This window comes from Rhododendron vialii, chromosome 7a (assembly GCF_030253575.1).
Source record: "Rhododendron vialii isolate Sample 1 chromosome 7a, ASM3025357v1".
Lineage (NCBI taxonomy): Eukaryota > Viridiplantae > Streptophyta > Magnoliopsida > Ericales > Ericaceae > Rhododendron > Rhododendron vialii.
Window position 1 is genome coordinate 27,170,282 of NC_080563.1, and position 23,916 is coordinate 27,194,197.

A 23,916-nucleotide genomic window follows, 5' to 3' on the forward strand; every position below is an offset into this window, starting at 1 on the left:
GAAGAAGAGTATAAAACTATGAAAGGCAAGGAAAAAGGAGCAAACCCCGAGATACTGTAGTAATTGCAAGATCATGACATGACAAAATCATTAAACATTACTTTTGTTTCCTAAATCAAGCTAGGACATGTTTTGGGCTCCTGTTTGGGCATTTTCTATGGTTAAATGAATTCCCATTTCATCTTTCGATTTTATGCTTAATAAACGATTTGGATCTTGAATTTGCAATTGCCAATACACTACAGTCTCTTTGCCAAAGAAAGAGTTTTTAAGAATCAAATTCTTTATGATTGTTGACCAGAAGGAAAGAGGGGACGAGACTTTATTGCTTAGATCTAGGTTTTTGTCAAAACTTAGAAAGAAGATGCTATCTCCACAAGAACACTTAAAGTTAGCTTGCCCATCATGAAAGTACAAACACGAAAGAGACTCAGAAAAATATCTCCGCCAAATTCCTCTCCAAAACACAAAAACCCTCTTGTGAGAAATACTCGTTGGGTAATCCAAGAACCCAAGCAAAAGTAAGAACAAAGCCTGCTAGGACAAGAAATTGCTAAAACGCAGCCTAGGCAAAAGTTAAAGCATTTGAAGAAAAGCTCGCTAGGGACGCAACCTCCATTAGGTAACCTATGCAAAATCAAGAGCATGTGAGGAGAAAAACCAAGAGTAGAAAAACCAAAGGTTGTGATTTTGGAACTATGAAAAAAGGCCTGATACCCTGACTGGGATACGTATTCAATCTCACATTAAGATGCGGCCCAAAATGTGGAGAGAAGGAAAAATATCAAGAGGTTTGTACTCAATAATAGGCACAGCTAACCCTGCGTATTGAGCTTGCAAAAGATGAGTCAGTCATCTTTCAAAAAATTGACAAAAGCAAAAAGTCGCGAGAATTATTGCTCGTCCTCCCCGACTCAAAATTCATCAGTATAAGGGACAAGATATCTCAGAAATCCTAAAGCATGGCAAAGAGACTATGGAATATGGCAAAAGCAAACAAAAGGCATAAATCAGATTCAAGCATAAGAAGGAAGGTACGCCACTTGGCCAAAATAAAAAAGTCCAGCTTCTTTAAGGAACAAGAAGTAGCGACCGAAGAATGGAACTCTCAGCCGAACAATCCATTCCTCGGTCGATGTTTCGATTTACCTACAAAAGATCAGTTTGACTGCAAAGCTATCAAAATAGCAAATACCTGTTCAAAACAAGTTTTAACCCATTGCATACAATTCTGACATATCTCAAGGATAAAACATGCTTCCATAAGACAAAAACTCGCCAAATATGCTGAGGTTGTTTCATAAAATACATGTCATTGTCTGTTTCAGAACTAACAATACAGGTATAGAAGGAAAGGGCAAGCTACTGCCCACGAACCCTCTTGGATGCGGGTCGAGAAGAAGGAGAACGAAAGTGCTCAGGAACTGGGATACGGATCTCCTTATCCTTCACTTCCATCATTAGCTTCAGCACCTCCATCACCAACTCTCATACTCTCACCTTCACTGACGCCAGCACTCTGAGTAACAGACACCGTCGGCGCCCGCTCCGCTTCAAGCTACGAGGCACAAAATGTGAATATTTAGATTCACCCAAGTATATAGAATGGAAGAAAGAAAATCAGAGGATACAAACCACAACAATCCGACTGCACTGCCTCCAAACTAGAGCCTCCACACTCTGAAATGCACGCAGCCATTCCTGAACTATATCAGCAGGCACCTACAAAGGAAGTTTCAACATTTATAGCAAAGCATAGAAAGAATACCAAGAAAAACCAAAGTAAAACCCACAATGTTACCTGTTGAACTCCAGTAGGAAGCACGTAGTGCTGAGTAGCACATGGAGTCAGCGTCAAGTGCTCCTCTTCTCCGTTAGCATTATGGAAAGAGATGAAGCTAGGGGCCCGTGGCCAAGCAGGAGGAGTAGCTGCAGTGGTAGTAGTAGGCAAGGCCAGGCGCAAGGCTGAACAATCTCCTGCTACGAGAAAATCTGTGGCCAACTGTCTCTCAAAAGCAATCAATAAGCTCTCTCCTGTCAAAAGATGAGTCGACCTCCAACCAGTTGGAGGAGGGAGAGGAACAAGCTGCAACGCCTCGGAGCGCGGGAAGTACTACCTCTTTAGTCTCTCCCCGAGGTACCAAGCCCTCAAGAAAGGCCCCTCCAAAATGAAGTGCTGACTATCCAAAGCCTAGGCCGAGGTCAACTCCAGAGGAGTGTCATCGAGCAAGGTGTCCCAGGGATCAAAACGCACATGTTATAGGAGAAATAACATCAGTATAACAAAATGGGAAGATAGCATGAGGATGAAAGGGTAAAACATACCTGATCCATCGCCAAGCGGCCCAAAACTAGTCTCCAAGCCAGTTGGTCCATAGTAGGTGACCGTGTCCTCTGAACCCCTTTAAGCCAGCGAGCCCGTGGAACAAACCTAGGTTCCCCATGCCTAGTCGGAGGAGGGAACTGTAACAGATGCTCAAAAGCCCAGAGCTACAGACAAAGGTAAAGACAAGCATGAGTTACAAGTAAAGGAATGACGAAGAAAGTTCAAGCATATACCGCAAGAATGCGGTGATGTTCGCCCAATGAAAGACTAACTCCCCGGGAGCAAGCGCTCAGGTGTCCGTACAACATAGCCAAAGCAGGAGTTCCCCAGTCAAACCCTGCTATAGTCTCCAGGCTCACCAAATCAGCAAGAAACTGAACATGCACCGAGTTCTCTTTGTTGCAAAACAAGGTCTATCCAAGAAGGTAAAAGAGGAAGGTTCGCACCAACTGAGAAAGAGATACCTCTGCCAGAATACCATCCCGATCATACTGTGCCCGCAGCCATGAGTAGGTGACATGACCACTCTTTGATACATCAGGGGTCTTCCCCAAAAGGTAGTCAAAGGCACCCTCACGTTCATGGATATGTGGATCAAGTGGAAGAGGATCACCACCAACTCTCAAACATGTAAGCAGAGCAAAATCACCCGACGTGATTGTCATCTCTCCAACCCCGAGGAAATGGAATGTATTTGTGGTATCCCACCACCGCTCCACTAGCACCGTAGTCAAGCCCAACTCCGCATTCGGAAGGTGGAAGCCGAGTATCAAGTGATCGAAATCGACCAAGGCGATTGCATCCTTAGCACCCTGTGGAAGCCTCGCGTACCACTCGTAAACCTGGGGACAACTTCCCCACATGCGCAGCTTCTCGTTTGCCTAGCAAAATACAAAAGAAGATCAATACAATTTGCGATCGCCTCTATAGGGGGCAATTCCTAAAACCCAATTCATTTTTAAAATATCAAATCATTGCTTCATAAAATCTTATACAAGCAATATTATTGACAAGGAAAAATTTACCTTCACATTGGTAAAGCCAAAGTGCTGCTCCGACTCTCTGTGCAAAACCACAAGCAGGACATCATCATTCAGGGGGGCGATATCACAACGAACCGCCATGCCCGATTATGTGAACTGGAGGGACATACGTGGCAGTGTCAAACGGTGGCAAGGCATCATTGCCTACATCAGTAGGGGTCTCGAGCTCTGTCTCAAGTAGATTGAGCTGCGAAGAGCTTCCCTGACAGTGGGTGTACGACGAGCTAAGCGAAAGATGCGGGTACTCGAAACCCCGCCAAGAACTATGGCCTCAACAGCCGGAGCCTTGCTCGAATCTCTTGGTACGGCTGAAGAATATGAAGGGGCACCAGTAGTGGTGTCGACCAGAAGGGCAAGTGAAGAAGCCATAGCAATGGAGCGTGAGTGGTGGTAGACGATGGTGATCGGAGAGAACCACAGAGAACGACGGCGACGGTGGCGGTCGGAGGATGGGGTGATTTCGGTCGAAAGAGGACGAGTGATGGAGAAAAAGGAGGAATAAATGAAATGGCCCATGAAATTGATTAAGTCTAACTTAAATCGATTTTCTGACCTTTGGCTTTCTCACGACCGAGATATCAATTCTTCAGCCGAGACATTGATTCTTCGGCCGTTGGATCTATTCCCCGGCCCCTTAATCCATTTCCTATAGCAGCATCAGATTTGCTCAGTGCACTAATTCAAGTTTTGGGTCCACGACCAACAAAACCAATGATAAACATTGATTGAATAAGCCTTGGGGGCATTCCCAAGCAAATATAATGAGGTCAGAACTAGCCTTGGGGGCATCCTCGAACATATGGAATCTCAAGCACCAGTATCAAGCCTACTTTGGAATTCTCCACAAGCTCTCTCACCTGATCAAAGGATCTCTAATCGCTATACTCCGAAAGTACTATAGCCATCGCACTCGTAATCAAACTCCCTCCATCCAGCAACTTCATCAAGAAAGCTCACTGCTTCAAGTTACTTAACGGCACCGAGCTCATTATCTCAGCAGCTTTGCACTTACCATCAGCAGTTCCGCGGCTCTACGCCTGTGCTCATTGCTTATATCCATACAACTCTAGGATCGCCATCCCCACATCTCTATGCTTGCTCCATACTCCATACATACTACTTCAAGCTCCACAAACACCATAGCCCCGAACTCATCAGTTCAGCGACTCTAAAAGCTCACTATCACCTAGTAGCTCTATTTTCAGCAGCTCTGTGCCTGCCATCCCATATTCACTCAGCAGCCTCGTGCCTACTACCTCAGTCATTCTACAACCCTGCATTCATTTACCAATGAAGTTCCATATTCAAGCCATCTCGATAACTTCACCAAGCTCACTCTCAAAGGCCCTGTGCTCCCCATCACCGCTACCCAGCAAGCCCTGAGCTCATCATTTCAGCAGTTCCAAAGACTCTATCATTCAACAGCTCTAAGCTCGCCATCATTTAGCAGCTCCACGCTCATGCCCACTGCTATCAAAGCTACTTAAAAGGCTCCATTGTTTCAACAGCAGCTCCATGTTCACCAAGCTTAATAGCACCGCGTGCTTATTATCTCAATGGCTCCATGCTCACTACCACCAAACAACGGTACCACATGCTCAGCAGCCCTGTGCCCAAGTTGCTCAAGTCACTTAGTAGCCCTGTGCCCAAGTCTCTCGAATAACTCTGAACTTACCTCAGCAGCCTTGTGCCTACCATTTCAGCCATTTAATAGCTTTGCAACCAAGCTCCGTAGCCCTACAAATATTATCTCAGCGGCTCTATGCTAGCTACCTGGACTACTCAAACAGCACCATGTGCTCACTACCCTCAAGCTACTCAGCGACTCTATGCCTATAACTATCGTAGCAGCTCTGCGCTCACTATCTCAAAGGACCCCACACTCACTATGCAGCAGCACCGCGTGCCCATCAAAGCCAGTCAATGGCTCCCCTACCTCAGCAACTCTAAGCTTGCTATCATTCAACAGCCCTATGCTTAATAGCACCATATTCATTCCTCCGATAGCCCTGAGCTCAAATCACTATCGGCAACTCTAAGCTCAATAGCCCCGAGCTCATCATCTCAGCAGTTCCATTTCACCATCTTAGCAGCTTCACTACCTCTCAGCATCTCCATATTCACCATCTCAGTGACCATGTGCTCACTACCCCACCATCTTAGAGGCTCTACTCCCATAACCGCCCCAGGCTCTATACCCGTGTTCACTATGTTCAATAGTTATAAGTTGTAGACACCCCAATTTGGCCTAACGATTATTTCAAGTCCCACCTGGGGGACCATCCCGATGATGAATGGATACAGTGATTGTTGATTGACTTCTCGTAAACCCATGGACTTTTGGTGAATACTTTTAGCCACTTAGAGGACCCGATTCAGAGCCAAATAACCTTTCAGACAGAAATACAACATCCTAGAAAAATACATCTATTAGCCATAAGATTGATTCTTCGGCCACCAGATCTATTCTTCGGCCACCAGATCCATTCCTCAGCCGCCAGATCCATTCTTCGGCCACCAGATCCATTCCACGGTCGTCAAATCCATTCCTCAGCCACTAAATCCATTCCTCGGCCACCAGATCATCTTTTTCGAGAATTCTTGAATGTTCTGTCAGTCATTCGATCTACACACCAAAACCCTAGCACCCTTTTTCCGATTCTTCAGGGCTACGAAAAGAGATTTGAGCAGAGATCTTCTAACCCTATACTATCTTATTGATTCACGCCATTTGATTGGCCGGAGTGAGTCACAGGCACACGAAGCGCCTTTTACGATGAAACGCATAAAGTAAATTAAGAGAATCATGGTGAAGCGAACTTAAAAAGTAAAAAACACTTACATGTTGGTATTCGGAGCTGCTATGAGTCTATCAGTCCAATCAAATGTAGACACCTCCCAAACGGGGCATCGCCATACAGGCTGATCAAGCTTGTTTGGTTCCACTTCATAAACCAAGATCGTGGATATTTCCATGGCTAGGAATGTCACCACACGATAACAATTATCATCAAAACAGAGTCGCCACCTAGTTTATAAGAACTAGGAAAAACAAGTAGAGATTTCGGGTACGGGAGTCAATAGTACAATAAGAGGAAGGTGTTAGGCACCACTCTTTGCCCAGTCGTGAGACTGGCCCGTAATTCTTCGACATATGATTAGTACTTGCTTTATTTAATCCTAAACACGTAAATTGATTTTAGCCTTTAGCAATTGATAAGGTTAGCCAAAAGAATAATTGAAGCATGCATCAAAAATAAGCAGAACAGGCAGACTGTCCCAACAAATTGATCCCTTGGCTGGTGAATGGATGTCATGGCCGAGGGATCCCATTGGATCGATGTATCGGCCGAAGGATTGATCCCCCAGCCGATGTTCTTCCTCACACCAAACTAAATGATTAACAAAAAATCAAAACGCTATGATTAATGTATAAAAGCATGAAATAAACCAAACCATAGGCCCTTAGGCCTCACCACCTTGATCCCTTAGTTGCTTGATTGCTTCAGATTGAGGGTGATTGACAGATTTGCTTCTCAAAAACCCTAGGGTTAGGGTTTGTACTTCGGGGGTTTGATCGTAGGATTGCAGCTGCCTTCGGGTGGCTAGGGCTTTTGAAAAGGAAATATGAGAGAGTGTTTGTGTAGAGATTCGTGGCTTATGCAGATGATTGTCGTTTTGATTTTGAAAACCTAAGTGCCTCTTTATATAGGCAATTGGTGACTCACTCCGGCCAATCAAATGGTGTGAATCAATAAGGTAGTATAGGGTAATAGGATCTCTAGACAAAATTTGCTTTGTAACCCAAACGCATCGAAAAAAGGCTGCTAGGGTTTTGAGAACGGATCAAACGTTTGACAAAACATTCCAGAATCTAGAAAATAGACGATCTGGCGGTCGAGTGATAGATATGGTGGCCAAAGAATTGATCTGGCTACCGAAGAATCAATCTCTTGGGGAGATTTTCAAGCAACATGTTTTACGGGTGAAAGAATGAAGTTGATGCCGTGAGATAGATCTTACGGCTGACAGATGGATTTTCCTAAGATGTTGTACTTCTTTCTGAAAGGCTATATGGCTCTGAATTAGGTCCTTTAAGTGGCTAAAAGTACTCACCAAAGGTCCATGGGTTTATGAGAAGTCAATCAGCAATCACTGTATCCATTCATAATCGGGACGATCCCCAATGTGGGACTTGAAATAATCGTTAGGCCAAATTGGGGTGTCTATAGATGCCCCTCTTTGACTGAACTTAGACGGATCGCGAGACATGTTTAAGTAAGAGTCAAAGCCGTAAAAAAACTTCAATTTGGTTGAACCACTATTCCAAGGGTTTTTAAAAAAAAGGTTTTAGTTATGGTCAAGCCGGGAGGCTGCCTACGTATTCCACAAGGGAAATTCAAACCAATCATAGTTCAGGGCAATAAAGAAAAATAAAAGTTTCAGAGGGTTGAGAGCAGAAAACGTACCTTCGGGCTTTAAAAGCCGTAGTGCAACGTACTTGGGCCATGCTAGGATTTTGGCGAAGAGTAGTTAAAGGAGCACGGAGCTGCCGGGGAAATTTTTGTGGAGAGCTTCTTCAGTATTTTGGGGTAGGTCAATACACAGCGGCTAAGTCAATTGCTTTTCATGATCATCTTTACTTTGACTGAAGGGAGCTCAGTAGCGTAGCCTATCCTTGCGAATGAGCTTGATGGAATTGATGTAATTGGGGTGGAATCCAAACCTTCTTCTAGAGTTGATTGGATGCCGATTTTGAGATATGGGGGCACAAGGCTAGTAACTGGAGTACGGAGCTTAAGATGAGGGAACCGAGGCACGAAGCCGGTTGCAATCATGAGGCAAGTGCCTGAGGGGTCAGAGCTTTGAGCTTGAGGTGATAGAACCGAGGTGCAGAGTCAGTTACAATCATAAGGCGAGAGCCTGAAGAGTCGGAGCACAGAGCTGGATAGAACCGAAGCGCGGAGCTGGTATGAAGCTGAAGGTCTGAGCACAGAGCTTTTCCATCTTCCATAATTGGCGTAGAGCCAGAGGATCGAGGCACTGGACTGATCAATAAAATTGAGCCACAGAGCCGGCTGATTGCAGGATTGACTGCAGGATTGACTTTTTTCATGAGTGAGAAGAGAGATGCAAATCATAGTATGTGATGATAATGGTTAGATGTGAATAGATATGATGATGCAGACTTGATGATGATAATGGTGATGCAATTGTTGTGCACGGGCTCGTGCATGTGTGTTGTTTTAAGCGTGGTGCTTCTTTCAAGTTCTGGACTTGAGCATTCAGAGCATAGAGCTGGTGCATTTGGATGGTAGAATTCGAGCATTCAAAGTACAGGCTTTGAGCATCCAGTACGCAGTGGTTGGGCATTCAAACATAGAGCTTGAGCATTCAAGTGTAGAACTTGAGCATCCAGTACACAGTGGTTGGGCATTCGAAGAGCTTCAAGCATTCAAAGTGTTGAATGCTTCGTCCGTCAATATATTGAAATATGATCACCCCAAGCGTACGGTAAATATGTCATTTGAAGTATAATAATCCAAAAGACAGGGATCGTACCCCAGGGAATAATTAATACGGCTTGGATGGATTTGTAGATGTAAGCAAGATTTTTGGCCTTCAGACAGCCAACTTTGTTTTACTTTATGCGGTGGAAATTAAAAGGCTAAATTTAAGCAAATTAACTAGAATAAAAGATAGGCTAGGTCTAGGAGATCCTAACACTCACGACTCAAGTCAAATCACTCTTCTCATCCGATCACTCAGTTTGAGATACTCAACTAAGGTTCTCAACCCGAAAGATACATGATTCGATTACCAAGCTAGCTCTAGAATTCATTTGGCAAACACCTCGAGTGACAGAGCTCTAAGCATTGTGTGTGGCAAGTAGGCAACGCTCTTGCCTACACATGATCAAGGAGGGTAACTCCGTAGCAATTTGACAAACAAATCTGAACTACACATCGATTTTCGAACCAAAGATTCAAACTTTATGATGAGAAAAGCAAATTTAACTCAAGCCATGAGGTGCTAATCACCCCATGACCTAACCTTGAAAAACTACTCACTCATATCTAGAGAGATAAAAGCAAATCTAGTTAACATATTGAAATAGCAAAGCATGAAATAAACTCGAGATTATGAAAGATCGGAAGCGTAGCTACAACTTTAATAAAGACAACAATAGCAAAACAAAACTAATTAAGGTAGAAAATTAAATATTCAGTGCTGGAAAATAAAGAACACTAAGAACAATTCAAAAAAATGATTCAAAATCTATCCTAGATCTAGAAAATGCAATACAATCTACTTACTCTATTCTATTCTATGCCCTACTTGTGACATAATGAAGTTTAAATAGTGGCCCTCATTTTGCGCACAAAATATCCCAAAGATGTCCTAGAGATCCACTGCGAAGGCCTCTCGGTATCGATACCTCCACAACTTTGTTATCAGTACTGAGCTCGTTAACTGCCGCCTCAAAGCTCCTCGGTACCGATACCTCTTTTGCTATGGTATCGGTACCGAGGCCTTTATCAGCAACTTCAGCTTCACAGCTCCCAGCAGCTTCCACAGCACCCAACAGCTTTCACAGCATCTTATTTTCATTCCCCCTAAACTTAAGTAAAGACTACATTTTAAACATTTCTTTTTACCTTTACTTTAGTGTAATTTATTTAACGAAAATAAGGAAGTACCCCCCATTTGGAAACAATGGCATTGCCAGAAATTTGAGATTTCAATCCAATCAAAATGTTGACCCCCAGGTTTTAGTGTAAAATAGAAAACAACACGCTTTTCTACAGAAGAAATGGCTCAAAACATGACCTTGCTCTTCGAATAAAACCTTGCAAATTTGAAGTTGCTTTTAGAAAAATCCAAGGATTAATTACCGCCATATTTTATCTCGAAAATCGATACCATTTTGAAAAGTCATTTTTCAATACCTAGACAAATTTTCTGGGGCCGATAGGTTCTTCATTGGTTTCTCGGGTACTTGCATGCACTCAAGCCATCCATGACGTCAAAACATGCCTTATTCACACGATTTACCTGAAAACACTAAAAACATACCTTACGTGCAATATCAAATAAAAATGACTAATTCAACGACAAAATTAAACTAAACTAAGGACCTAACGCACCCTTAATGGCATTGTCGGGTGCTTATCATTGAGCTTTGAGCATTTAAACATATAGCTTGAGAAAAGATGATATCTTGTTGATGTTGGCATGGTGCCTATTGAGATAGTAGGCGTAGAGCCGCTCAGTGATCTTGATGAAGAGGGTGAGCCCGGAGCTGTTGAATGAGATGCTGAATGGTTACGATAGTGAGCACGGAGCCACAGATAGTGAATTTACAGGCGTGGACCTGCTAAGATTGTAGAGCCGTTGAGTGATTTGAATAATGAGCATGGAGTTGCTAATAATGAGTACATGGGCGTAGAGTCGCTGAGTAATGGGCATAGAACTGCTAAGTAGTGGGCGTAGAGCCGCTGAATGAGCGTAGAGCTGCTAAGATTATAAGCGTAAAGCTGCTGAGTGACTTGAATAATGAGCATGGAGCTGCTGGATAGCTTGATGATAGTGAGCTTATGGGCGTAAAGCCGCTGAGATGGTTAGCTGCGGAGCTTAGAATTGTAAGTTGACGGGCACAGGGCTGCTGAGTAGCTTGATGAGCATGGAGCTGCTGAATGATTATGAGAGTGAGCAAAGGGCTGCTAAAATAGTGAGATAGTGAGCACAAAGCCGTTAAGTCATTGATGGTAGTGGACATGAGCATGGAGCTGCTTAGATGGTGGAACCGTAGCTTGATGGTAGTATGCATGAGGTAGATAGTGAACACAGAACTGCTAAGATAATGAGCTCGGAGCTGCTGAACGGTTCGAGAGTTGTAGAGGAGCTTGAAGCAGTGAATCTAGGGGCGTAGAGCCGCTGAGCATGAGACATGATGGCTATCATACTTCCAGAGTATAGCAATTGGAGCAGAGAGCCCCAAGTTTGAAGTATATGGAACATCTATTACCAAAAAGTCGGTTCGTACCACCACTGTTCCTACCTGAACTGGTAGCGTTACCTTTCCCAATGGCCACATTACCCCTGCACCGAATCCAACCAAAGAAGTTATCGATTGTACCAAATCAGCCTAGGTTAGTCCCAATTTTTTGAACGCATCGTAATATAGCACCTCTGTGCAACTTCTTGAATCCTTTCGATGTCATATTCCCCAATTCGTAGGGTTATGACCAAGGCGTCATTATGTGGCATCTGGACTCCTCCCAGGTCCTCATCCACATTATGCCTTTGTTGCATCCCTCTGCTTCACTCCCTATTTTCTTTCCCAATTACATGACATGTGGTCATGTTTAATTTGCCTCTGGAGCAACCTCACCTCATTTCTCGTATAAGGTGTGGCCAATCCATGTATCATATGGATTACATCCCTTGGATTTTATTCGTAATCCAACTCATTGCTCTCTCATTCTCTTTGGGTCCCTCTTGAATAAACTCCTTGAGGTATCCTTGAGCCATCAAATCATCAAGGTGCTTCTTGAACATCTTACAATCCTCAGTCATGTGACCCCAATCCTTGTGATAACTGTAATGCTGACTCGTTGCTCGCTTTGCATCTTTATCTCCTTCCAATCTTGGGGCCCACTTAAAATAGGGGCGATTCTTTATTCGATAAAAAATCCTGTAAATTGGTTCTTTCTAGACCGTGGTTACTGAAAAGAAAGATTTAGGGTCTGGAGCTTGTCTCTCCTTGTATGGCTCCTTCTTAGCCTGCCCATAATCCTTTCTTTCCCTATAAGTCTTGGGTTATGGTTTATCTGCTTTCTTTGCAGGTCCTTTGGCCTGCTCGGCAACTAACTTGCCGTCCTGTCGGAGTATGTCATCCTCATTTCTGGCACGTTGCTCAATCCGTTCCATTAATTTTGCTAGTGTACTTACTTGGACTCATGTTTAATGACCGGCGCAGCTCCCCATGAATAGGAAATCCCATCTTGAACGTAGCTATTGCGTACTCCTCATTGCAACTTTCAATCTCGTTGAAAGTTTTCCAGTACTTTTTTACGTAGTCCCTGATCGGCTCGTTTTCTCCCTACTTCATAACGGAGAGGCTTTAGAAAGTTTATGGTGCCCTTCTGCTCATCAAAAACTGAGCAGTCAATTCCTCAGCTAGTTGCCTCCATCCTCGTATGGTGTTTGGTCCTAGCTTATGGAACCAGGACAGAGCCACCTTTCCCAGACTTGATGCGAACATCTTGCACATAATTGTATCATCCCCGTCATGCATGAACATTACCTGTTGGTAATGTTTATGTGTGCCACAGGATCCGCACTTGTTTTGTATGGGATAAACATGCCATGCTTCACCCTGCTCGGCAATCTTGCCTCCTGCAGCCTTCTTGCAAAAGGGGAGGATGCTATATTGCTAAGGGATTTCTATGATGCTTCTCGTGTAGTCATGGTTCCATCCTCACGTTCCTTCGTCTTATTGGGACCATTCTTTTCCCAATTTGAATCAAGTCTCTTGTAGCTGTCCCTGTGGTGTTTCCTAGTCCCTCCCTCTTCGAGAGAAGGACTTCAGCTCCTACTCCTTCTTTTTTGTGAAGAAGCCCTTCGCCACTCTGGTTTTCGGCTGCTACTTTTGCTCATCCTCTTTCTTGGAAAAGCTTTATTTCACCTTAGTGTGGAGTTCCTGCTCCTTCTCTGTGAAGGAGCCTTCTTATACTCTACCTTGGCATTCCTATCTCTCCTGGAATTTCTTCGCGAAAGTCCAGAGTCCTCAGGGTGCTCTCGAATCTGTTCTATCTCTCAGATCTCATGCTCTCGTCTTCTGATCAAACGAGCAAACTCCTCGATTTCCTACCTCTTTTTATCAAGGATATATTCACTACTGTGCACACTTTTTGAGTGTGCGACTGACTCCTTTCCACGGTGGGATTTACTCCCCCATGTGGACCTTGTGGCCGTCCTGCCCTCCCTATTCTTGGAGCCATCCAGGACTATCAAGGGGTTGCCCTTGCTTGTCGTCTTTTTCCCATATTCGCTATCAGGCTTTCTCGGAGCGCCGGGACTTATCTCCTCCCCCACCGAGCAGGTTCTTTAGGTCAAGAGGTGTCTTTGGATCTTCTCCCACCATGGTTGTTTTTCAAAGAGAGCTCTTTTGTTTCCCACAGACGGCGCCAATTGTAAGTGGGCAAAAACGAATGGTGCTTTGAACAACACAAGAATGTAACGGCTACTTGTGCCTCATCACCGGAACCCTAGTTCGTCGTCGAAACCCTAATCCGCAAAATAAACAAAGGGTGAGCGCACCTTTGCCTCTCGTGGAAAAGGCCCTCTAATGCCTAAGTTAGTATCACGTACTAGTAGAAAGCCCTAAATATCAATAGGAAGTATTGTTTGAATGCAATGTATTGCGTACCTTTTACCTTTAAGTTAACCTTGTTTATATAGGCATACGTATGCTTGCTGCCCAAGCATCTCTATTGCCCTAGGTTTCCTATCACGTATAGGAAACCCAAGATCCTCTGGATTCTAGTTCCCTTATCTATTTACTTCATTAGTCCTTTTAGGACTCCTTTACATGACTAGTCGAACATCCTATTCCCGTTGGGTATCTTTCCTAGATCCTACATTCTCAGGATTTTATTCCTTACGGGATACCACTGTTCTAGAACCTTCTAGAGTGTTCCTTCCGCATTAGCACCTAAAGCTACTTTCTCAATAGTTCTTTCCATGTTCGGCCACCTCATTGCCAAACAGTCCATCTGGACTAGTGACTTCACATGTCACTGATCTTTATCAATTATTTGGACCAATAACTTCTCAGGTCTTTTGTTCTTATCGCCGATCAGACTGCCTGGACCAATGATTACGCATGTCACTAGTCCATAACGCCGTTCACCACCCTCCATGACGGTTTATCTCATCTCATTATTCTATGGCCCCACGTACCACTTGTTCGGGAATATCTCCCTACAACTAGGAAAAACAAGTAGAAATTTCGGGTACGAGAGCCATGAGTACAATAAGGGGAAGGTGTTAGGCACCCCTCTTTGCCCAGTCGTGAGACTGGCCCATAATTGTTCAACATATGATTTGTACTTGATTTATTTAATCCTAAACACATAAATTGATTTTAGCCTTTAGCAATTAATAAGGTGTGCCAGAACAATAATTGAAGCATGGATAAAAAATAAGCAGAACAGGCAGACTATCCCAGCAAATTGATCCCTCGGCCAGTGAATGGATGTCACGGCCGAGGGATCTGACTGGATCAATGTATTGACCGAAGGATTGATCCCCTAGTCGATGTTCTTCCTCACACCAAAAAATGATTAACAGAAAATCAAAACGCTACGATTAATGTATAAAAGCATGAAATAAACCAAACCATAGGCCCTTGGGCCTCACCACCTTGATCCCTCAGTTGCTTGATTGCTTCGGATTGAGGGTGATTGACGAATTTGCTTCTCGAAAATCTTAGGGTTAGGGTTTGTACTTTAGAGGTTTGATCGTCGGATTGCAGCTGCCTTCGAGTGGTTAGGGCTTTTAAAGAGGAAATATGATAGAGTGTTTGTGCAGAGATTCGTGGCTTATGTGGATGATTGTCGTTATGATTTCAGAACCCTAAGTGTAGGGGTGTCAAACGTGTCTGTCGTGCCATGCCCGTGTACTTCATTGTGACATGGCGTGCCATGGCGTGCCGTGGTGGGCCATTTTGCTTTGTCGGGCCGTGCCTTTTTTAAATCTTGTCGTGTCGTGCCGTGCCCGATTAATTAATTGTGCCGTGTCATTCCGTGCCTTTTTTTATCGGGTTGTGTCATGCCGTGCCTTTTTTTGTTAGGTCGTGTCGTGTCGTGCCGTGCCGGCCCGTTTACTTAATCGTGTGTCGTGCCGTGCCATGTTGTGTCATCGATTTTTGTATGCACATCACCAACCGGCAACCGATTTTCGTCTAAAAAAAAATCTTCCCAAAAAACACACATTCCGGTGCCCAGTGTGGACCTCTAATGTTCTTAAGTTTGTAGACCGTAGTATTCAATATTTCAATCCTAATTTGAGGCTTGCTAGCAAAAGGAACTATCTTTTTTGCTTAAAACTTTACTGCTAGCTAGCTAAATGTATATATTCGTCAATACTACTGCCGAAGAAAAGTTTCGAAATACATCCAACAATTCAGACACAATGGCGCATTTTCCATTGAAAATTAAGAAATGTAACCAACCAGTTACTTCTAATATGTACAAACAGTATAATGTTGCTGGAGCAAAGTTTGTAAACTATAACAAAGGGGTAGTCAAAAGGGAAAGAGCTCCAAAATAATCCATGGTAGTCTGGTAGATTGTAATGATAAGATAATTAATCAAACTACAACATTAATTCAGAAAACATCAAAACAGAACCATGGACATCCCCCATGGATAGGCAGAAGAAACACACTAACTATTGCAACCAAATGATTATCCGGTGTCCAACAGCAGCTCAGCTAGCAACCTCCAATGCAAACAGCAACAGCATTAGTAGCATATTCAAAATTTGGACAAAAATTAAGCACATAAAGCATATTTTGGGCACCTAAATTTCAACTTTCAAGTACAAATTTTCAGCGTGCGAGAAACCAGAATTTCAGCTACTAAAACAGTGATTTCAGATTGTAAAAGTCAGCTACTAAACCAGAATTTCAGCTTGTACTATCATTTCCCGCAATAAAAAAGAGATTTCAACACTCATATACACCATTTCCAGGACATAAGCACCATTTACTTTAATTGAGGGAATCATGAAAAAACCATGGATACACAAATAAGTGAAAGAAAATTCACCTTCTACATTTTGCTGGCATTAATTTGCTTCAGCCTTCACGTGATTTGGTCCTTGGCCTTGACAATGTCCTACAAAACAAGAACCAGCAACAGAAAATAGGTATATGAAAGCCAAATGAACAAGAAAAATGAATAAGAAAATTTAATTCTGCTCAGATATTAGTTCCTTTTATCATCATAGCAGAAAATTAAAATGGATGCAACATTAAGTTGCCATTAAGGCCTTCATAAGTTGCAACACCACTTCATAGTTCATAACAATACCACTACGGCTCAAACAATAGTTTTTTTTTTTTTATCATCATAGCCAAGCAAAGCAGAAAATTGAAATGGATGCAACGTTAAGTTGCCATTGAGGCCTTCATAAGTTGCAACACCACATCATAGTTCATAACAATACCACTACAGCTCAAACATTAGTTTTTTTTTTTTTTTTATCATCATAGCCAAGCAAGGCAGTTAGACCAAGCTCTGCCAAGTGCCAAACCAGACTAGAAAAATATATTCAAAATTTTGGACAAAAATTAAGCACATAAAGCATATTTTGAACACATAAATTTCAGCTTTCAAGTACAAATTTTCAGCGTGCGAGAAACCAGAATTTTAGTTACTGAAACAATGATTTCAGCTTGTAAAACTCAGCTACTAAACCAAAATTTCAGCTTGTACTATCAATTCCCGTGATAAAACAGTGATTTCAGCACTCATATACACCATTTCCAGCACATAAGCACCATTTCCAACACATAAGCACAATTTACTTGAATTGAAGGAATCATAAAAAAGCCATGGATACAAAATTAAGTGAAAGAAAATCCACCTTCTACATTTTGATGTCATTAATTTCCTTCAGCCTTCATGTGGTTTGGTCATTGGCCTCTACAATGTCCTACAAAACAAGAACCAACACCAACAAAAAACAGGCATATGAAAGCCAAATGAACAAGGAAAATGAATAAGAAAATTGAATTCTGCTCAGATATTAGTTCCTTTTATCATCATGGCAGAAAATTGAAATGGATGCAATGGTTAGTTGCCATTAAGGCCTTCATAAGTTGCAACACCACTTCATAGTTCATAACTTTAGCATACACGGCTCAGACATTAGTTTTTTTTTTTATCATCATAGCTGGAAACAGAAATGGATGTGGCAACGTTAAGTTGCCATTAAGGTCTTCATAAGTTGCAATGCAATCACACTTTGCTTAGCCAAAAACTGGGGTTGTGTCTGTGGCTTATTCATTTCAAACTAAAAGGAGACACACACACACACACACAACAACAACAACAACAACAACAACAATGCATGCAGGCAACATCCACTTCAGTTAAGTGAAGCTAAACAGACCACAAGGCATGCAGCAAAACTTAGGCTCAATTATTAGTTAAGAAAATACATCATAGCCAAAAACTGAAGCAGGGCAACATCATATTGCCATTTAAAGCCTTTAATAAGTTGCCACAACATCCCCTACAACCCACTTACTGAAATGAGCCACAAACACAAATACACTACAACGCATACATGCAACATTCACTTCAGTTAAGTGAATCTAAATAGACCACAAGGCATGTAGCAAAACTTAGGCTCAATTATTAGTTAATAAAGTAAATCATAGCCAAAAAACTGAAGCGGTGACAACGTCATGTTCCCATTTAAGGCCTTCATAAGTTGCCAAAACATCGACTTCAGCCTACTTACTGAAATGAAAAAGCCATAGACATAACCCCAGCAAAATAAATGAATAATAGATTCAAACCAAATGCTAGCAGGTCCCCCTAATCACTCTCTGTATCAGAGTCTGCAAAATAACCTCTGAATTCATCTTTAGTTGAGCATTTTTCAATTCGAAGGCGTGCATCCTCCCAATCTTTTAAGCATATGAGACAATCCAAAATGTCTGGAGCTACTCTGCTCCTCCTCTCATCCAACACTATTTTACCTACACTAAAAGCATATTCGGATGCCATTGAAGACACAGGAAGGGTTAGTAGATCCCGTGCCATGATTGAAAGAACGAGATATTTTTCTTCATAGGCCTGTCAAATTGATTTTCTCATTAGAGAGATGGGGAATGGATTCTTGAAAGCCATAGGTTACCCCTTAGTTGCATCTTTAGCCCGTCAACTTTCTCAACCCCGACCTAATTTTTTTCCACCAGGCTAAAATATCAAAAAATTAAGCCTGTCATTCGCGTTAAGAGATTCTAGTTCCAAATATTTTGAAAGTTCAGCGCGTGAAGTTACATTGCTACTTCCTGTTCCTAAACTTGAACTAAGCAGAAATCAAGATGCATCATCGGTACTTGTAGAAGATGTTAAAGGAGCAGCAATACGTGTAACATTGGAACCAAACTTAGAGTCATATTTAGCATGCATGGTATTCAATAAATCACTCACAAAAGCAGAAGAAGGTAAAGTAATAATCCCTAAATTTGTACCAATCTCTCTTAAGAGCAAGCTAACACCTTCTAACTTCATCCTAGGGTCCATTACTGCAGCTAACATAAATATTGGTGGCATTTCCTCATAATATTTTCTGAATTTTCCTTCCATATCTATACAAGCATTTACAAAATTTGGTTGTTCCCTATAAATACGAAAATTGAGACTGATATTGTAAAGATGATTAAGCACAACACAAGAAGTAAGATAACAAACACCCGAACAAGCTACAGTAGCAACATAAAACACTTTCAAAAAATTCATGAACTCAAAACCAATTTTCCCATCAGCTGGAGCTAAAGGAGTACCACGATACCTTTAATTAACAAAAGTAGATATTGCATCACTATATTTCCTACAAGACTTTAACATAATGTAGGTCGAATTCCAACGAGTTTTGTCACACCCCATCCCGAAAAATACCACGCTAAATTATTTTCCAAATGGGATGGACCCACACCTTGGCCCTGCTCAAACAGTAAATAAAAACACCAGCCAAGCGTCCAACTCATAAAAAAAAACTTAACTTGCATATATACGGAAACAACTGTCATACAAGACGTGCCCACGGGTATTTACAACATATACAAGCTCCAAAAATAGGCACATAATCAAAAGAGTCAAAAAGCTAGACTACTATATACACAACTCCTGTCTAGACTCTGCAGTGGACCCGCGTGCCGTCACGCACCTGAAAAGAAAACACTATGGGGGTGTAAGCTATCAACTTGCTCAGTGAATGTTCTTATTCGTAATAAGAGAAGCAATAAAGACAAGTGCTATCAAACAATTTAAACAAGATTATTCAGCCCCGCAATAACTTTCCGTTACGTAATACTTATAACGCCACTAGGGCAATTTATAAAGCCACTAAGGCAATTCCCATATCTATGCCACTAAGGCAATAAACTTTACGCCACTAAGGCAATAGTCGTCACGCCACTAAGGCAATATTTATTCACGCCACTAAGGCAATAATCAATAACGCCACTAAGGCCATATTATAACGCCACTAGGGCTACGATCATATTCTCGCTTAGGAGCTCAAGCCAAATATTAACCATTTCAATACGAAAAAAAATAACTCTACACCATGTCTCATCTTCTGCTATTAAAAATAAGAACACCCACCTCGAGGCCCAGCCAAAAACGTACCAACACGAGCTCGCTCCCTACGTGGAGTCACGGTGCTCGTAGCCGCCTCCGAACCTGGCAAGTAACACATAAATCCATACATGTGAGTACGATTACAAAGATACCCATAAATTGAAAGGATTGCAACCATTACTCTAGCATCAAATTCCTTCTAGACTAACCACGTAATAAAATTCAGTACATCGGACCACATAAGAGAGTGTCAATTTCATAATCAAAAAGTTATCCGATTAGGCGAATAGCAATTAGTGTGTAACAGACTTCCATAAGCTCGGCCACACATGATAAAAATACTTATTTGACAGCCATTGAGGAACTACTGTTCCACGTTGCTAACCAAACCCCCCTTCTTCTTTTTTTTCCCTTCTTCCTTGTCTACTGCTCTCGTGTCCAATTTCAATTAAATTGAAGGCCAGTGATATTATTAATACCTAGGCCTAATTCACCACAGATTACACCAATTCGATCCATTCCCGTAACCATTAACTGTTTCCAAAACCTCTGTTCAAATCTAGGGTTCTTCCTTTTTATGGCAAGTCAAGTAAAATTATCAGCTAGGTAGGAAATTAAACTATCATCTGCATACAAAGAGATTATTTCACTTAACAAACCACTTCCACCATTTACTAACATGGCCTTTCTTTCCAAATAAAAACGCCCAAGAACAACCCATCTCAATTACAAGACATATTAACTGATCAATAAGCAAAAAAGACGAAGAGTTACCTACCGAGATTAGAACTTCCGTTAATGCAAATCCTCTCTTCTTCGATCCTTCTCTCTGCGTTTTTTTTTCTTTCCTGTACGTTTCTTTTTTTCTCTCTTTTGTTTGTATTTTTTTTTCTATTAGAAGATATATATATCCCACACATGCACACAAGCACTTCCTTTGCCTTCCACGTGCACACCAACACACACATTTTGTTTTTTTTACAAATACATCCCTATAGTTTTAGGAATCCACATTGGAGGCCCACATAAAACAAAAAAAATCACTTTTAATAAGACTACTTATTTACTTTTCTTTTTAAAAAAAAAGAGTTGGGTCTCATAAGTTTGAACATCAGAGTTCATATTTTTGGGTTTAACATTGTAACATGATGCACACAATTTATCAAATTCTTGTTGCCTAGATGGGGAAGTAGCAATAAAAAGAACATCTCTAATTTTTTTAATCTGTGGTGCTACATGTTTCAAACCATCTTGCACAACTAAATTAATGACATGGCATACACATCGAATATGCAATAATTTACCAAAATAAGGAGGAGTCAAATTTGTTTTAAACAATGGAACTGTAGTAGTATTAGCAGTATGGCTGTCAAATATAATGCTAAAAACTATATCGACAACTTCAAAATCCCTAAAAACACCCATAATGCTTTCAAAAATCTGTTCAGCATCATGAGGAAACTCCACTAAACGGAAAGCAATAATTTTTTTTCGCAAAGTCCAACTAGAGTCTATATAATGAGCAGTCACACAAATATAACCACGATTATTTATACCAGACCACATATCAAAAATAAAACCTATTGCACCAAGACTTGCAAGTTCACTAATCAAATCTTTTTTAACTTCACTATGAGCTTTCTTCGTATCACTATGGGTTGAATTTCTAGAAACTTTAGCAAATGAAGGATTCAGACAATTTTGGATAAAATATTCAAATCTAATATCATCACCAAAAGTAAACGGTTGTTCTACTGCAGCTACATTAAGGGCCAGCCCATGTCTCATTTTTTCTTTCGAATAAACAAAATTACTATTAGTTGCACCACTAATTTTATCTTTATGTTTACTTCTAAGATGTCTACCATGTTGCCTTACACCATGATTACTTATGCTGCTATAATTTGTGTCACAATAATTGCATACAGCCCTAGCTTCTATGTCAATACCATTTTTATCCTTGAAGTGTTTATTTATAAAGAAATGATTCCATACCCATGATGTGCGTCATGACCTTTTTGAACCACTACCACCTGAATTTGCAGGAGCAGAATTTGTTGGAGTAGAAGTAGAACCTAAAGGTCATGTTCCACCACCAACAATGTTTGAAGCAGCCTCTTCTCCTACAGAATCCATACCCTGTTGCACCACAGGGTTTCATGGTAGTTCATCAGAAGAAGAAGAAGCTGAGTGGGGGTCAGGATCCTCCCGAACCTCCTCCTGCCTCTACTAAAATTACCAACATCCATCTACAGAAAAAAAACACCATAACAGGGGTTACATATCACCTATATCACCGTAGAGAGGAAAAAGATGCATTTGACAAAATCATATGCAACACTAGATTGATTAATCACATGGATGAATGCAAAAATAAACTAATCCCTTAGTAACAAAATCATCAAAAGCCATTTCGTAACCCTAATTTCAAAACTTAGTAACAAAAGTGAAAAGCCCTAATTTCTTGTTATTACTAATTTCAGAAATTAGTAACAAAAGCTTTCATAACCCTAATTTCATAAATTAGTAACAAAAGCCCTAATTTCGTAACCCTAATTTCAAAAATTAGTAACAATTAACAAAAGCCCTAATTTCATAACCCTAATTTCAAAAATTAGTGACAATTAACAAAAGCCCTAATTTCAAAACCAGGTCAAACCCCTAATTTCAGAAACCTTAATTACAGTAGATAAGTGGAGACTAGAGAGGGAAGTGATAGAGGTACCTGTGAGAGAGAGAGAGACACACGGTGACTGGTGAGTGAGTTGGTGAGCTGAGGACCTGAGGTGATGGGAGAGTCAGAGAGACAGAGACGTTGAGAGAGTGAGATGATGGTCACTGAGTTCAGATTTGATCTCTTCACTTGTGATGGTCACCATCGCACCAACTCACCATTTGAGAGTTGTGTCATCAGAAAGTCAGAAATGGAGAGAGAGAGAGAGAGAGAGAGAGAGAGAGAGAGAGAGGTAAGCAGCGAGGCAGAGAAAGGTGTGGCCATTTGAGAAATATTGAGAGAGAGAGAGAGAGAGAGAGAGAGAGAGAGAGAGAGACGTGAATGAATCGGTAAATCCGAAGAAATAAGTCTGAAGAATCCGAACATTGAGGCTTGTCAGAGGTGAGAGGACAGATCAGGGAGACGTTGAGAGTCTGAGAGTTCAAGAGAGATCGGAGAATGAGAAGTCTGCTAGGGCAGCATCTCATTCCTTTTATATGATCTGTGCGATCATGTGCATACGAGACACCATAATCCATATGCACCAACTTATCAAAAAATCTCGTAGAGTCCTATAATGCATCCACTTGAGGGCTGCCCGAGCTGTTTTTTGAAAATCAGAACCGTCTACCTTTTATGTGGGAGTGATTATATCATTCGTGCAAAAAATGAAGTAAATTGGTTATCGTTATATACTTGATTGCACGTAACAAAAAAATTCCCATTAATGAATCTACATCCCAATAAAAGGGCTTCCAAAACCCAAAAAATCTGAAAATTTGCGAGAGTGATTAAAACACCAAGAATAACAAAATGAACGGTATGGATCATCATACTTGTGTCGCAATCGTATGGCTAGCGTACATTGGACTATAGCAGAATACATTGGTTTAGAATCAGATAAGTTAGATGTATAGATTTGAAAGGTAGCTGCAGACTCAATTTTTCGAATGTTTGATATAAACCGTTACGATTTAAGATCTTTTCAAATTTATCATTCTCCCCAAAATAGGTGATAATCGGATGTTGGAAACCATGTGATCAGAACACATTCGATGCTACCAAAGGCGTTAAAGTCCTATAATGCTCCACTTGAGGGCCCGCGCCGAGTTATTTTTTGAAAATCGGAACCGTCTACCTTTTATGTGGGAGTGATTATATCATTCGTGCAAAAAATGACATAAATTGGTTATCATTATATACTCGATCGCACATAACAAAATATTCCCTATTAATAAATCTATGTCCCGATGAAAGGGCTTCAAAAACCCGATAGACCCGAAAATTTGCAAGAGTGATTAAAACACCAAGAACAACAAAATGAACGATATGGATTGCCATACTTGTGTTGCAATTGTGTGGCTAGCGTACAAGAGGCCCGTTTTTATAGAATAGAATTATATAATATATATTATTTGTTCTAATTATAAGCACAAAAAGATT

The 23,916-nt window shown here is 41.3% G+C and overlaps 1 long non-coding RNA gene across 1 annotated transcript; it reads right to left on the reverse strand.

The window, feature by feature from the left end:
* Positions 1 to 19,165: 19,165 nt before the first annotated feature.
* Positions 19,166 to 19,865, reverse strand: LOC131333397 (uncharacterized). The gene is made up of 2 exons (XR_009201793.1): positions 19,785 to 19,865; positions 19,166 to 19,358 (listed from the first exon to the last, which is right to left on the reverse strand). It is a non-coding gene; the product is annotated as an uncharacterized LOC131333397 (long non-coding RNA).
* Between the last annotated feature and the right edge of the window lie 4,051 nt (positions 19,866 to 23,916).